Here is a 15,477-nt window from a genome sequence, read left to right on the forward strand (position 1 = left end):
CCAGTTTCTTTCTAGAACCTGCCAACTGGGACTGTGGTTTTAGATGTGCGTATATTTAAATAAAAATGCCCTTAACTGGAAACCATTTAGATATCCCATGACACTGGTTATAGAGGAATTTTCCCTTCCTTTGAAAAAAAATTAAGTAGTGACTTTTAGTAGGCCTCTTCCTTCTGAGTCAGCATCATCAGGAGCAAGAATTGTTACCCTTCATAGAGGATTGGTTCCAGGTTCAGACCCAAAGCTGTCTCATATCCCTGACTTTTTCCCAGTCAAATGAAGGGCATGAACCCTCCATTGCTTTGTCTTCTTGCCAACTTGGCTGACTGCATTCTTCTCAGTAGAGGAGATGGTGGTGAGGTGACAGTATACAGAATTCCATAAGAGCTGGGTTAAGAGAAGCTAGTGGTGACTTATCCTAGTTTTGTGAAAATGATTTTATTAAAAAAAGAGTGAGTTGAAGTAAAGAACATGAAGAAGTCATTCAAAAAATATATATCTAAAAGTCCAACAAACATAAAAATATTTCTAACCTCACTAGTCATCAAAGAAATGTAATAAAATTAAGATGTCATATTTCCTCTATCAGAGCAAAGTTGTTTTTTTTTTTAAGATGACAAAAGCTAGTAGTGGCAAACGTGAGAAAATTAGTACCTTATACAGTGTTATTTGGAGTATACAATTTTTAGGAATAATATTAGGTAATATGTCTCAGTATTCAAAATGCATTATGCACTTTGACATAACAATTTGTCTTTAGAAATTTATCACAAGAAGAAATTGAACATGTATACAAAAATATACATTCAAAGAGGTTTGTAGTGGCTCATAATAAAAAAATTTGGTAACTATGAGTCCCTTGGGCTGCAAAGAGATCAAACCAATCGATCCTAAAGGAAATCAACCCTGAATAGTCATTGGAAGAGCTGATACTGAAGCCAAAGCTCCAATACTTTGGCCACCTGATGTGAAGATCTGACTCATTGGAAAAAGCCCTGATATTGGGAAAGGTTGAGGGCAACAGGAGAAGGGGGCAGCAGAGGGTGAGATGGTTAGACAGCATCACCGACTCAGTGGACATGAGTTTGAACAAACTCTGAGAGAGAGTGAAGGACAGAGGAATCTCGTGTGGTGCAGTCCATGGGGTCACAAAGAGTTGGACACAACTTAGCAACTGAACAACCATGCTAGTTATCTATATAATAGATTGAATGGTTGGTCCTCTTCACCCCCGTCTGTATATGTCTTCATTGTAAGCAATGTCTGTTTCTCCACCCTGTGACTTTGGACTTGGCCATGTATATGCTTTGATCAATGATATGTGGGCAGAAGTGACATTAAACCTAAACTTTAAGAGGCTTCAAGTGTTTCTGCTTTCCCTCCTGTGTTTTTGTATTTTCTCTAGCATTCCTCAGTTGGGTCTTTGACCCCAGAAAGAGGATAAGAGACACATGGAGAAGAGCCATCCTTGCTAATCTATAAATAGAGCAACTATAGATGGAAGCAGAGTTGCCCAGCTGAGGCCAGGCTAGGTCAGCCAAACTCTAGCCAAACTGCAGGCATGTGATATATAAATGAAATTTACATAGAATATATATAATTCATACAGAATATGTATATTTCTTATAATTGTTTTAAGTCACTGAGTTTGAGGATGATTTGTTATGTAGCACTAGTTATCCAATACAGTCTATCAGAACATATTATAGTAAACTATACTATGCAGCTGTTATAAATGGTGATATGATCAACATTCACTGACATGAAAAGATGTCTATTCAATAGTATTAAGTGAAAGAAATCAGATTTCAGAACACTGCTGCTGCTAAGTCGCTTCAGTCGTGTCCGACTCTGTGCGACCCCATAGATGGCAGCCCACCAGGCTCCCCTGTCCCTGGGATTCTCCAAGCAAGAACACTGGAGTGGGTTGCCATTGCCGTCTCCATTCAGAACACTATCTAGGCACAATTACACAAACATACACACACAGATGTAAGAAAGGATGTGTTATAGTGGTTATTTCTTGGGTGGGTGGGGGTCTGGAATCTGGAAATATTGTTTTCTTTTCTCTGTAGTTTTGTGTATTGTTTGATTTTATTTCCCACAGCACATCCACCTGTTTTATAATCGGAAATAGGGCAATGGCAATGATTATCATATGTCCTGTCCTGGGAGAACAAAAAGATGAAACTTTGTAAAATAAAGAGAAACATTAGAGAGGAAAAGAGGAGCCCAGATTACATGCAGCCTTGAAAGGTGGCTAGAGATCAGAGTTGATGTCTAAAGAACTCGAAGTAGATACAGTAGTATAGTTAGCATTGATTATTGCTTATGCTGAGTATGCCAGTACATACAGTCTCGTTTGGTTCTCATAGCAACCATTTGAGGGGGCTTCCCTGGTGACTCACTGGTAAAAAAATCTGCCTGCAATGCAGGAGACCCGGGTTTGATACCTGGGTTGGGAAGATCCCTCGGAGGAGGGCATGGCAACCCACTCCAGAACTCTTGCCTAGAAAATCCCATGGACAGAGGAGCCTGGTGGGCTGCAGTCCATAGGGCTGAACAAAGGTGGACACAACTGAAGTGACTAAGCAGCAGAAACAGCAGCAACCATTTGAGTTCAGAGTTTTAATCTTCCTTACTTTACAGAAAAAGAGGATAAATAATTTGCTGTGGGTCACACAGATTGGGGGCTTCCCTCATAGCTCAGTTGGTAAAGAATCCACCTGCAATGCAGGAGACCCTGGTTCAATTCCTGAGTCAGGAAGATCCGCTGGAGAAGGGATAGTTAACCCACTCCTGTATTCTTGGGCTTCCCTTGTGGCTCAGCTGGTAAAGAATCTGCCTGCAATGTGGGAGACCCTGATTCAATCCCTGGGTGGGGAAGATTCCCTGGAGAAGGGAAAGGCTATCCTCCAGTATTCTGGCCTGGAGAATTCCATGGACTACTGTCCATGGGGTCGCAAATAGTCGGACACGACTGAGCAACTTGCAGATTTACACAGCTTGGATTTAAACCCAATCTGTGTCCAGAGCTCATCTTCTCTCCAGGATGCATGCTTTTTCTCATTGCATGCTGTGAGCAGGAGTGACATGGAGAAGTGACCTGGACGCAGCAGTTATGGAATCCAAATACCTGAGGGTCTGTGAATAAGAGATAAGTAGAGAGCATTAGAGCACAGGGCATAGGTCACAGAATCTGCCAGAATCAGAGGTCAAATCCCACCCCTGCACTTCGGAACTGAGAAATCGTGCACCAGTTGCTTTGGCTCCTCCACCTCTGGCTTTCTCCTTCCATGAAGACATAGAGTAAATAATCAATATCTCTGTCATACTCGTAGGAATCACCTCAGGGCCTGGCACCAGACACCAATAAATGATTGCTAATATTTTAACTTAAGTAGAGGCACTCCGGAAACTGTGAAATGTTAATCAGATACTAATCGTTGTGATCTGTAATTTGAGGGAATACAGAAGTTAAAGGAAATTGATCAAGTAGGCTGACGTGAGATGGGAGCTGACGGAGAGCCGGCTTGCCTGACCTGTGAGTGTCCTGATGAGCTTGGCTAGCGGCCGGCAGTGGGAGTGCTGGTCGGGCAAAATAGTGATGATCTTCACTATCTGTTTGTTGAAATGTATTGAAAAGTCAGGAGAAAACTCTCTATGAAGCATTTGTTCATTCATTCATTTATTCACAAATGTGTGAAGTGCTCGCCTTGTGCTTGGCATGCTAGTCTCCTCAAGTAGATTATAGTGTGTGGGGGGGAGGTAGTGAGGAACAAATATTAATCTAATGTGCATACAAATAAATGTAACATATGCCTGTGATACAGGAGGTGATGGAAGCATAGAACTGGAAAATGTTTCCTGGGAAAGTGATGATTCAGCTGAGATCTGAAGGAGAATAGAAATGTGACCAGAGTTTAGCTCAGGCTATTACTCCATAGATGCACAGATCAGCTGTCCCAGAGGCCGTTTATATCTCACTGTATAAATCAGAGGTTCTCAAACTTGGTGTGCCCTTGAAGCATCCAGGAGGGCGTGTTAACACACAACTTCGAGTTTCTGATTCTGTATGTCTAGGTGGGGCCTGACGATGTGCATATGTAACAAATTCCCAGATACTGCTGATCTGGGGGCCACCCTTTGAGAACCACTGCTCTCAATGAACACCCACACCACCTCTTACCAGTTCATAGTTCAAAACACGAGCAACTTTTAACAAATGTTTCTCGGGTTGCTCACCACAAAAATCAATTTCCAAAGTCTTAGGGTTGAAATGTTTTTACACCAGGTTGAATGTTAACATTACAAGTTCAACCTTTCTCTTGATTGGAAAAATAAAATAAAAAACTCCGCTGTAATTGTAGAATTGCCCTGCAGTTAGCTCTGGGTGAACAAATGTCAAGGCGCTGCCAACAACTATAATGGAATCTTTGAAAGGGGACAGTGAGGGCCTGGCTGGCCTCTGGGATGGGCGTGGGAGGCAGAGGAGTGCAGAGCCAGGCGAGGCACATGCTGTGGGGAGGGGTGGTTTGGGGTGATCCTGTAATTTATGGAGTAGGAATTCTATTCCTTGGAGCCTAGGAAAAGGGGAGACTGCCAGCCATCAACAGCTAATTTTTTTTAATATTTGAAAAAAAATCTTTAAGGTTACGCAAGTCATGCACAAATACGTTGCCTTTCTAAACAAGCCAGAGCAGTAAAGACAAGGCTTCCCCAGCACTGATTCTTTCCCCAGCACGAATTTATGCTGTCCATTTGGCATTTATGTTTCCAGACCGTCTTCTATACAGTTTCTATGGAAACAATTGACTACTGTTTCCTGTGACTGTATCATACTCTTTTATTCCGTAACTTACCCTTTTTTCACCCATGGGTGTGTGTTATGGATTTTTCCATGTCAGTACATATCACCACCACACTTTTTTTTTTTTTGAAATGTAGTAACATATGCAACTTATTTTTTTTTCCATTTATTTTTATTAGTTGGAGGCTAATTACTTTACAATATTGTAGTGCTTTTTGCCTTACATTGACATGAATCAGCCATGGATTTACAGGTATTTCCCATCCTGATCCCCCCTCCCGTATATCATCAGGGGTGAAACAGATCACCAGCCCAGGTTGGATGCATGAAACAAGTGCTCGGGGCTGGTGCACTGGGAACTTATTTTATTTTTATGTTTCATGAGGGTTTTTAAATTTTTTTTCCACTGGAGTATAATTACTTTACAATGTTAGTTTCACACTCTTCTTGTTTTGCATATTATTGCATAACATCAAACACAGGCTTATTTATAGACCAGCATCGAAGCGGCTTCCTCTCCTCCTATATTTGTTGCTGTTTTGTCTTGTTTGTGTGGAAATGACAAATAGTGCTGGAGTCACCGTGCATTATGGGCATCCCCATAGGCCGGTGTGGGTGCTGCTCTAAGGGACACATTGAGAAACAGAACCACTGAGTCCCAATATTTGAAGGTTTTACATTTTAACAGCTACTGCCAAACTGTCCCCGCCTTTCACCAGCGGGGTCACTGATTGTCCATTCAGCAGGCTCCTCTTGTCCCCAGGTTTCACACAGCCCCAGGAGAACCACTCCTCCAGCCTCTGCCTGTCCTGTAGGACTCACACGTGAGTCTGCGGGACCAGGCGGGCACGGGCAGCTGAGCAACCCTGTTTTTCCCCCTTAACTCCAGCCACGTTTCAGGGTTAGGAAGCCCAGCTCATCTGTTCATCTCATGGATGACGGAATCCTATTTTTAGACTTTAGCTGAGTCTTCTGGTACACCTGACCGATAAAGGGTCCCCAGGAATTTTACTACTGCTGATGCCTGTGCTTCAGGTAGAATCATTTGCCCTGAGACGTAGCCCAGTGGTTTTCATTCACTCTCAGGACTTAGCTCCGCCCCTGTGGCCCCAAAGCCTTCTTGGTGCCCCTTCTCCAGACAAGTGGAGGGCTCCTTTTGATCTTCAGACAGAGGCCTGTGGAGGATCTGACTCCTGTCTGACTTGGTGGCAGCCGTTTATTTTTTAATTTTTAAATTAGTTTTCTTCACTGCATAATATGCACTCTTACATTACAGCATGCAGACTCTAGTTGTGACTTGGGGGCTCAGTAGTTGTGTTGCTCAGGCTTAGTTGCTCCACAGCATGTGGGATCTTAGTTCCCCGATCAGGTGTCAAACCCTTGTCCCCCATTGCAAGGTGGATTCTTAACCACCGGACCACCAGAAAAGCCCCAGCTGCTGCCACTCCCGTCAGACTGGCTGGATCTTGAGAACAGATTACCCTGCTTGCCTTTTAAATTCCCAGTTTACAACCTGGAGCTTCTAGGCACACAGAAAAGGTTTTTCCAGTGATTGAAGGAGGCAATGAGACATTGAGACCTTCTGGAAAGCAGAACTATCACTAACACATAGGTTCAAACACAGACCAGCTCAACATGGCAGGGTAACACGGAGGCCTCTAAGTGTGCACCGGGTGATATTTGTCCCTTTCTCTGGGCTGTGCACTCATGACAACAAAGACTCCTTCCTACTTACTGCTGTATCCCCACACCTAGAGCAGAGCTTGGGACAGATAGGCCCTCCTTCAGTATTTATTGAATAAATGAAGAATTCCAGGCGTATTTCCATCTGTCTTCTCTTTGGAGACACTAGCTTGATTTTCTGGTTTTCTTCCCCTCCTTGAGGAGGAGGGCATGGAGCTAATATTTCTTCCCCCTCCTAAAATGACGGTGTACCACAAATGCATTTTTGCAGATGTAAGCTTGAACCTCAAAATAGGCAAGACAGAAGTGTACCCCAGAGAGCCGTCACCCAGACTGACAGTGAGCTATCACCCACAGTCATGGTGAGCTGTCAGCCAGAGTCATGGTGAGCTGTCACCCATAGTCACTGGGAGCTGTCACTGAGAGTCACAGTGAGCTGTCAGCCAGAGTCATGGTGAGCTATGACCCAGAGTCACAATGCTACAGATGGGCTGAGGGGCAGGTGAGAATTTGGCCACTGAACCAAAACTGTAGGGCCGAAGGTAGAGGGTATTATGCTATATTTTTCTTTGACGCAGTGCTTTTGTAAGAAGGGGCCCATGTACCCAGAGAATAATAAAGATAATGTAAAAATCACTACAAACCCTGCACTCCTCAGGCAGTGACTGTCAAGATGATTGATGGACATCCTTGCAGGAATGTTTTTAGGCGTGTGCACACCCATGTGTGTGCACACGTTAGGTTATGCTTAGCTACAAATGATGGACCACCAAAATATCGATGATGGAAATGGGATAGCAGCTCACTCCTCTCACACGCAGCTCTGGGTGGGTGGTTCGGGACTAGCAACGTTCTCCCTGGTGTCAGTCGTACGGGCTTGTGCCATCTTCTCACTGTACTGTTTATGGCCTCCACCTCAGGCCCAAAGGACAGCATCTGCATTCTAGAAAGCAGGAAGAGGAAGAAACGAGAGAGAGAGAGAGAGAGAGAGAGAAATGCCAAAGGAATACATAATATTTCTGTTTATATCCCATTGGCCAGAACTAAGTTACATGGCTATACCCAGCTGCAAGGGACTTTGGGAAATGTAGTCCTTATCCTGACAGCCATGTACCCAGCTAGAAATCCTCTTACTAAGAGGTGGAGAAGTGGGATATGAAGGGGTATCTGGCAGTCTTTGTCATACTCTTTATGCAGCATTCCTTAACAGGATCACAGTGACAGTAGATACAGATTACAGGCTCTGAAGATGACTGTGGACTGAAATCTGGCTTCATCAGTTACTTTTCAGTTCACTGGTTTATCAATTAGGGATCATAATAGAACAAACCTACTTCATAGGACCAATATGAGGGTTGAATGAGCTAATGTATATAAAAGGGCTTAGCATGGTACCTGGCAGTAAGCTTTCAGCATGAGTTATTAGTCTGCTTTTTTTTAAACACCAGTATAACATGGGTAAAGTTCTATGTCATCACCTGTATTATATTATCCTTTTCAATAGCTGCGTAGGATTTCATTATATGGTGAGAACATAATTTATTTAACTAGTCCCCCATTGATCACCATCTTAGATCATTCCTAATTTTTTTCCAGTGTTAACAATTCCTGCAGCCACATCATTTTGAACTTGCTTGATTAATCTCCTTAGGATAAATTCCTAGATGTGGGCTCACTGGGTCAAACCTACACATATTTAACATGTATTGACATATCACCAAAAGTGGGTACAGTGTTATTAACAGCTGGTTTCTGAGAACACTGGAGCATTGCACATTGACAACAAATTTTTAGGCACCTACTGTGTACTGAGCCTTGTTCTAGGTACTACAGAGAGTCCAGAGATAAACAAGACTTGCCCTGACATCGGCAAGGAAATAACCAATCAGGATTTATGAATAGGAAATCCAGGAGGTGAGAAAGTCTCCCTGAGGAAAGGCTATTTCACCTCAAACCTGAGGCCTAAAATGTGTGGGTGTGGTGGGAAGGGGAGAATTGAAGAAGGAGAACATATTCTAGGGGAGAAGGAATGTCTGTTGAACAGTAGAATGTAGGGGTGAAGCGCATGCATTGGGCAGCCAGAGTGTCTAGGTCTGAGTCATCACTCAGCCACTTATGACCTGAGAAAGACCTCTATGCCTCAGTTTCCTCATCTTTACAATGGGGGCAGTAGTAACAATAGGATGGTTATGAAGATTGACAAAGGTGATGCACAGAAGTACTTAGAAGAGTCCTGGCTGGATAGAAAGTGCACGGTGTCCGTTAATATCAATAATTTCATTCCGCCTTTGCTTAAAGGCTTAGCCCAAGACTGTGAGAGTTCAACAGCATCAAAGGCCCCTTTTTATTTTCCCCAATGTTGAACTCATCCATTCAAGGAATATGACTGAACACCTCTAAGGGAGATGTTGTAAGGAAAATCCTCCCAGACCCAAGCTTCAAGGGACTAACTGGCTAGTGGTGAAGATATTTTTTTTTTTACTTCAAATTTGTCTATTTTTAATTGGAGAATAACTGCTTTACAGTATTGTGTTGGTTTCTGCCATACAGTAACATGGATCAACCATAGGTACACATATGTTCCGTCCCTCTGGAACCTCCCTCCCACCTCCCACCCCTCACCCCGTCCCACTCCTTTAGGTTGTCACGGAGCGCCAGGTAGAGCTCTCTGTGTCATAGAGCTGTATGTGCTATTTGTGCTATATGTGTTATATAGCCAGTAGCTATCTGTTTTACATATGGTAGTGTATATGTTTCAATGCTCCTCTCTCAGTTCACCCCACCTTCTCCTGCTGTATCCGTAAGTCTGTTCTCTACGTCTGAGTTTCTATTCCTGCCCTGCAAACAGGTTCATCAGTACCATTTTTCTAAACTCCATATATATGTGTTAATATATGATATTGGTTTTTCTCTTTCTGGCTTGCTTCACTGTGTATAATAGGCTCTAGGTCCATCTACCTTCTTAGAACTGACTCAGATTTGTTCCTTTTATGGCTGAGTAATATTCCATTGTGTCTATGTACCATAACTTTACCCATTCATCTGTCAGTGGACATCTGAGTTACTTCCATGTCCTGGATATTGTAGATATTGCTTCAGTGAACGTTGGGGTATATGTGTCTTTTTCTGTTATGATTTTCTCAGGGTATATGCCTAGTAATGGAGTGCTAGGTGGTGGTGAAGGTGTTTCAAATGAAAAATCTCAGACAAACAGAAACCCATTGAGCTACAAACCCAATCTGTGCCGTGTTGAGAAGCACAGGGTGATCTCTGAGAGCCCGTCAGGAGCTTGTCCAGAGAAGACATGACAAAGAAAATGACAAGGAAGACAAGACCAAGGGGATGAGGAGGCTCCAGCCAAGTGGAGCGAGTGAAGGAAGAGAGTAGGCCAGGCTGGGGGAGAGCCTGTGTGAAGACCCTGAAGAGGGATGTCTAGCACATCAGAGGAAATGGGGGGGGGGGGACAGTGGGAGGGGGTGGAACAAGTGGGGGAGAGGACAAGGGTGCAGAGGTGGGCAGGGCTGGGACCCATGGGGTTTCCAGCTCCCCAGCCCTGGAGTCTAATGGTGAGTATGGAGACCAAGTCCCCTCACCAACACATCTGTCGCCCCTCCAAGGTCTTCATTCTTGCCAGCCAAAAGGTACCTCCTATCTAGTCATTCCTCGAAACTTTTCTTGCCTTTGGCTCTCAAAGAATCCTAAGACTCAGCAGAAAAGTCCTCCACACCAGCAATTTTTCAGGAAAGAAAGAGCATGTAATGAACGCCTGTTATGGGCCAAGGAATGCTCTGAGCCTTTACCCACCTTACTTCATTTACTGCCCAGCAATCTGTGAGATAAGCAGTGGTACCAAGAAAATGGACTCAGAGAGCCTAAGCCACTTGCCCAAAGTCACACAGCTATCCAGTAGTAGAGTCAGGTCGCTGAAGGCAAAGTTGTGATCATTGACTCCACGTTGCTCTGACCATGGGGCAGGCCTGGCCTGTTTCACACAGGCTTCTTGGAGTCTCAGGAAGCCACTTCCTGTGTCGTGTGATACATTTTCAGGCAGCAGTGAGCTAAAAATTACAGAAACCTCTCTTCTACCAAATGTAGAATTCATTAAGCTGCAGGGAGCTCTTAATATCTTCAGCATTTCCAGGAAGCTCTGTGCTCCATGGATAAAGGAAAGAACTAATACCCATCCCTAAAAAGGTGAATGAAAGCCTTTGCTAACTAAATACTGCAGATAAGCATCTTCCCATTTGACTGCAATTACCTCGGTCCCAAGTTACAGCATTGCTAGTGAAATGATTAAGAAAATAATGGTAATGATACTGATGGTAAATTAAATGGAAATAAAAGGAGCTCAGTGTACTGTTCAATTTCCCACTTGGGGACCACTCCTAAGTTGTGTTCTTCAGCTTCCCACCGGGAATTTCCACATGTAAATAATATGCCTGATTGAAACTGCAAACCTCGACCTCTGTGCATGGCTAAGCCTAGGATTGCTTCTCTCCATCCTAAGACTCATGTCAGTGAAGATGGATTTTCCCCTCATGAAATGTTCTAATGAATTATGTAAATAGAGACAAACACCTTATAGGACTGACCTCTGCCACAGAATTTGACATCCTCCTGCCCTGGCCAAACCAAGTGGAAAATTGGATTTATAGGAAAAGCATCAAGACTTCATGGCAACCCACATGCTTGTTGTGTCTGGGTTCTCGCCTCCACAAATCAACACAACCCCACCAAGAGAAATTACCACAGATGTGACAAAGAATGGGCATGACAGTTGGGGTCCAGTTCAAGTCTTCAAGAGATTCCTTTCTTGTTAGAAGCCACTTATTAGGGTTTCGGCAACAATCATTAGTTTTTCTAATAGGACACCCTACAAGAAGATCAGGAGCCATGAGTTTAAAACCCAGCTCTGCCTCTTATTAACTGTGGGATTTTTAAGGAAGCTTACTTAAAAAGCTTTCTGAGCATGCATTTCCTCATCTTTAAAATAAGGATAATAATAGCCCTTACTTACTATGTGGCTTTGAGAATTAGAAAGAGAATATGTGTTGCACAGTGCCTGATCCAGACTGATTGCTCAAGAAATGGGTTCTGTTCTTATCATTATTGGCCTCAAATAAAAGGTTGATTCTATTTAAGGGTAAATGTAAATTGGGTTTTAGACTCTCGTTATTTTTTTCACATGACTTGAGACCCTGTTTGGTCTTAAAGTTATATTGATTTCAGATTGTACAAAATTAAACTATTTTTTTAAATTACTTATCTGACACTTATTAGCAATGTAATTTGGAGCAAATCATACCTTCACTGGGTCTTAGTTTCCCTGTTGGTTTAAATGAAATAGTTGAAGCTAAAACTATAAAATTCCTAGAAGAAAACAATGGAGTAAATTTTCATGATCTTGAATTAGGCAATGATTTCTTAGGTATGACAAAAAGTGTCCAAGCGATAAAAGAGAAGTTGGGACTATATCTGAATTGAAAATTTTGTGTTTCAAACGACACCATCAAGAAAATGAAAAGAGTAATTGTCAGTCAACAGAAATTTGGTTGTTTCTAGTTTTTGGCTATTATGAATATTACTGCTGTGAATATTCATGTACAAGATTCTGTGTGGACATATATCTTTATTTGTCTTAGGTACCAGGGTTCGAACTGCCAGGGCTTATAGTAACTCTACGTTCATCCTTTGAGGAACTTCCAAACTTTTCCAGAAGTGGCTGAGACATTTTACTTAACACTGGCAATGTATGAATGTCCCAATTTCTCCACATCATCACCAACACTTGTTATTGTCTTTTTTATTATAGTCATTCTGATGGGTATAAAGTGACGATGACTCTTGAAAGCATTAGGCTAAGTGAAAGAAGTCAGTAACAAAAGACTACATATTATATGATTCTATTTTTATCAGGTGTTCAGAATAGGCAAATCGATAGGGACAGAGGTAGATGAGTAGTTGCCCAAGGCTGGGGGGTGGTGGGGAGAGGAACCAGGAAATGACTGCTCCCAGGTACCATTTTTGTGGGTTGGTGTGATGAAAATGTTTCAAAATTAGATTATGGTAATAGTTGATCAACTCTGAAAATATACTAAAAACCACTGAATTGTACCCTTAAAAAACTACATGGTCTGGACATGATGATTTGTTTGGATCTTGTCCAATTTAACATTTTCTGGATGAGAAGCATGTCTTAGAATGGAGCCAGGCCCTACTGGAAAAGAATGACCCTGGCCATGTGAGTGCATCAAGAAGGGAGAAGGGGTAGGTAACTTCACTTGTGTACATGACAGGATCCCACCTCTGTAAGCATTAAATAACTCACAAGCTAGCTGCCAAGCATGCAAATTAGTGGTCACATGATTGACAGTCACCAATGCTTGATGGGCTACTTGCCATTTGCCTGGGTCTAAACATTTTCTGGTGGCTCAGATGGTAAAGAATCTGCCTTCAATGCTGGAGACCCGGGTTCAATCCCGGGGTTGGTAAGATCCCCTGGAGGAGGGCATGGCAACCCACTCTAGTATTCTTGCCTGGAGAATCTCATGAACAGAGGAGACTGGCGGGCTGCAATCTGCAGGGCTGCAAAGAGTCAGACATGACTGAGCACCTAACATACACACAAGCATTTTCTATGGATCTCATTTAATCCTCACGAAAGCCCTTTGAGGCTTCAGATGAGAAACAATATCAGAGGGTTACAAAGATAGAAAGTTGAGGGGTCACATGCAAATACAGACAGCTTGACCAGTGATCCAAGTCCTGTGGTCCTAATCTCCCTCCATCCTGCCCAGCTTTCTCTCTATTGCTTTCTGTCTACATCCACCTGGGTGCAAGGAAGCGTGTGCTCCATCAGCAGTGAGCAAATAACTGAGTTAAAAATAACCTAACGTTTCTTGCTCTAGTTCTTGAAAGCAATGGGTATGATCATTTCATTTTTAAAAGCCCTGCATTCAGCTTTCTCGGTGCTCAGACAGGCACTGATTGCCTTGCTTGCAAGGCACACGCTCCAGGCTTCCCAGAGCTAGAGGTGCACTGCTCATCTAAACCAGGCTGACTGTTCTCTTTCCTGTGCAAATATCTTTAATCCAGCAGCTTCCTGCTGGGCTCCAGGAGCTCCGATTGCCCCACACCTGGGAAGTTTGCTACAGACGCCTTAAAAGAGCCAGATTTTAAAGTGCCTGCTCTTGATTTTTGCCTCTCATCTCCAACCACAATGCTTTGTTTGCAACACAGTGACTGTTCCACAGCCAGTGATTCCTCCATCATAAACACACGGAAAATGACTCTGGGAATGTGGTGAGCAGCAGGAGACAAGAATTGTGCTGCCAGCCTTTGCCGTGGGCTGTCCTGGCATCAGAGCCCAGGCTGCAGGGCACTTGCCTCTCCACCCGCCTCTCGCTGCTCACCCAGGAGGCCCAGGCCAAAGCCTAAACCCAACAAATGCTTCACAAAAGGACTTGCATGTCTGCTTTTAACTCCAGTCCAGCTTTGGAGCTTGCTGTGGCTATATGCAAGGTTGGTGCCCAAGCCTGGGCAGAAACTGCCAGCTCCATACAGGTATCTGGGTCTCCACCCCATGGGTGGTCTGTCAGGTGAGATGAGCCTGCCATCCTGCCCCATCCTCGCCTGCATCTCTGCGCAGCCACAGTCACAGGCTCTCCCTGGATCGCCCTGGGTTTCAGAGGCCTCTTTGGAGTGATGCCTCCTTTGAAGAGAGCTATCGCTTGTGTGAACAAATTGCCAAGGTCTGTGTTTTCTAAAAATTCCAAAACCTCACAACTGAAGTTAACATGATGACATCACCTGGGATGTCAAAACAGCCTGGAATGCTGGATTCCAGCCCCTCCACACACCCCACTTCCAGTGAGGGCCCCCCTGGAAGGGCTGAGCCAACCCTGGGATTCCTTGTCTACCACAGATTAAGGGGTGGTCGAGAGAGGGTCCCAGGGCCACCCTTGAGCTACCTTGTTGCATGGCCTGATCTCCCTGGGGTCAGATTTACTGTTCTAATGAATGCTCCTCTCTGCTTTAACTATTGAGGCTGTGGGGAGAGAGAGAGGAGCCTGACTGGGCACAGAGCCAGGTCAGAGGGCAAATCTACTGTCTCCAGTCCCTGCAACAAGGAGCACCCAGAAAGCAGCAGTAAACCTAAGGGAATGGAGAACATTCTGTGTATTCTTCCAGAACTCCATGGAGATAAAGGAACACAGGCATACTCTGATAAATCACAAAAAGTGGGTGCAGGTGGGGAGACCTTAACACCATTGCCAGAGTAACAGCAGGTAAGTGGTGCCTTCTGGGTTGGAAACGTGGGTCAGGTTAACGGAGGAGACGCAAGCCTGAGCCGGGGCTGCTTGAGGAAGGAAAGAGGCACAGCTCTGCCCGCCGTGTGCTCCATCTCAGCCATCCCCCACACGGCTCAGTGTGGGTGGATTAGTTGCTAAGTCATGTCCGACTCTTTGCGACCTCATGGACTGTAGCCCACCAGGCTTCTTTTTCAGGCAAGAATACTGGAGTGGATGGTCATTTCCTTCTCCAGGAGATCGTCCCCACTCAGGGATCAAACCTGGGTCTCCTGCTTCAGACTCTTCTCTAAATGACTGCAGAATGTCTGATGAAGAGGCATCTAATTACCTCGCCCCACTGGCGCCCCCAGGCCTGGTCTGGCTGTGGGGCTGGCCCATCCTCCCACCCCTCCTCCTTTTCCAGCCCTCCCTTTCTGCATGTGTGGAATATAGACCCCCCACAGGGATCTCTCAGGGTTGGACCTTTTGCACCCAGCCTGTCTGAGCTGTTATTCCTGCTGAAACCCAGGTTGAGTTATTGAATCTGAAACTGTTCTTGTTCGTTTCATGATGGTTCTCGTGGGTTTGCTTATCCCTCGCAGTCTCTCTGACTCTGGCCTGAATCTGAATCTAGGCCACAGTTTGATGATCAAAGCAACTGGTGCAAGACAATTGCTTAGATTTGCTGTTTGC

This window comes from Dama dama, chromosome 2 (genome assembly GCF_033118175.1).
Source record: "Dama dama isolate Ldn47 chromosome 2, ASM3311817v1, whole genome shotgun sequence".
NCBI classification, from domain to species: domain Eukaryota; kingdom Metazoa; phylum Chordata; class Mammalia; order Artiodactyla; family Cervidae; genus Dama; species Dama dama.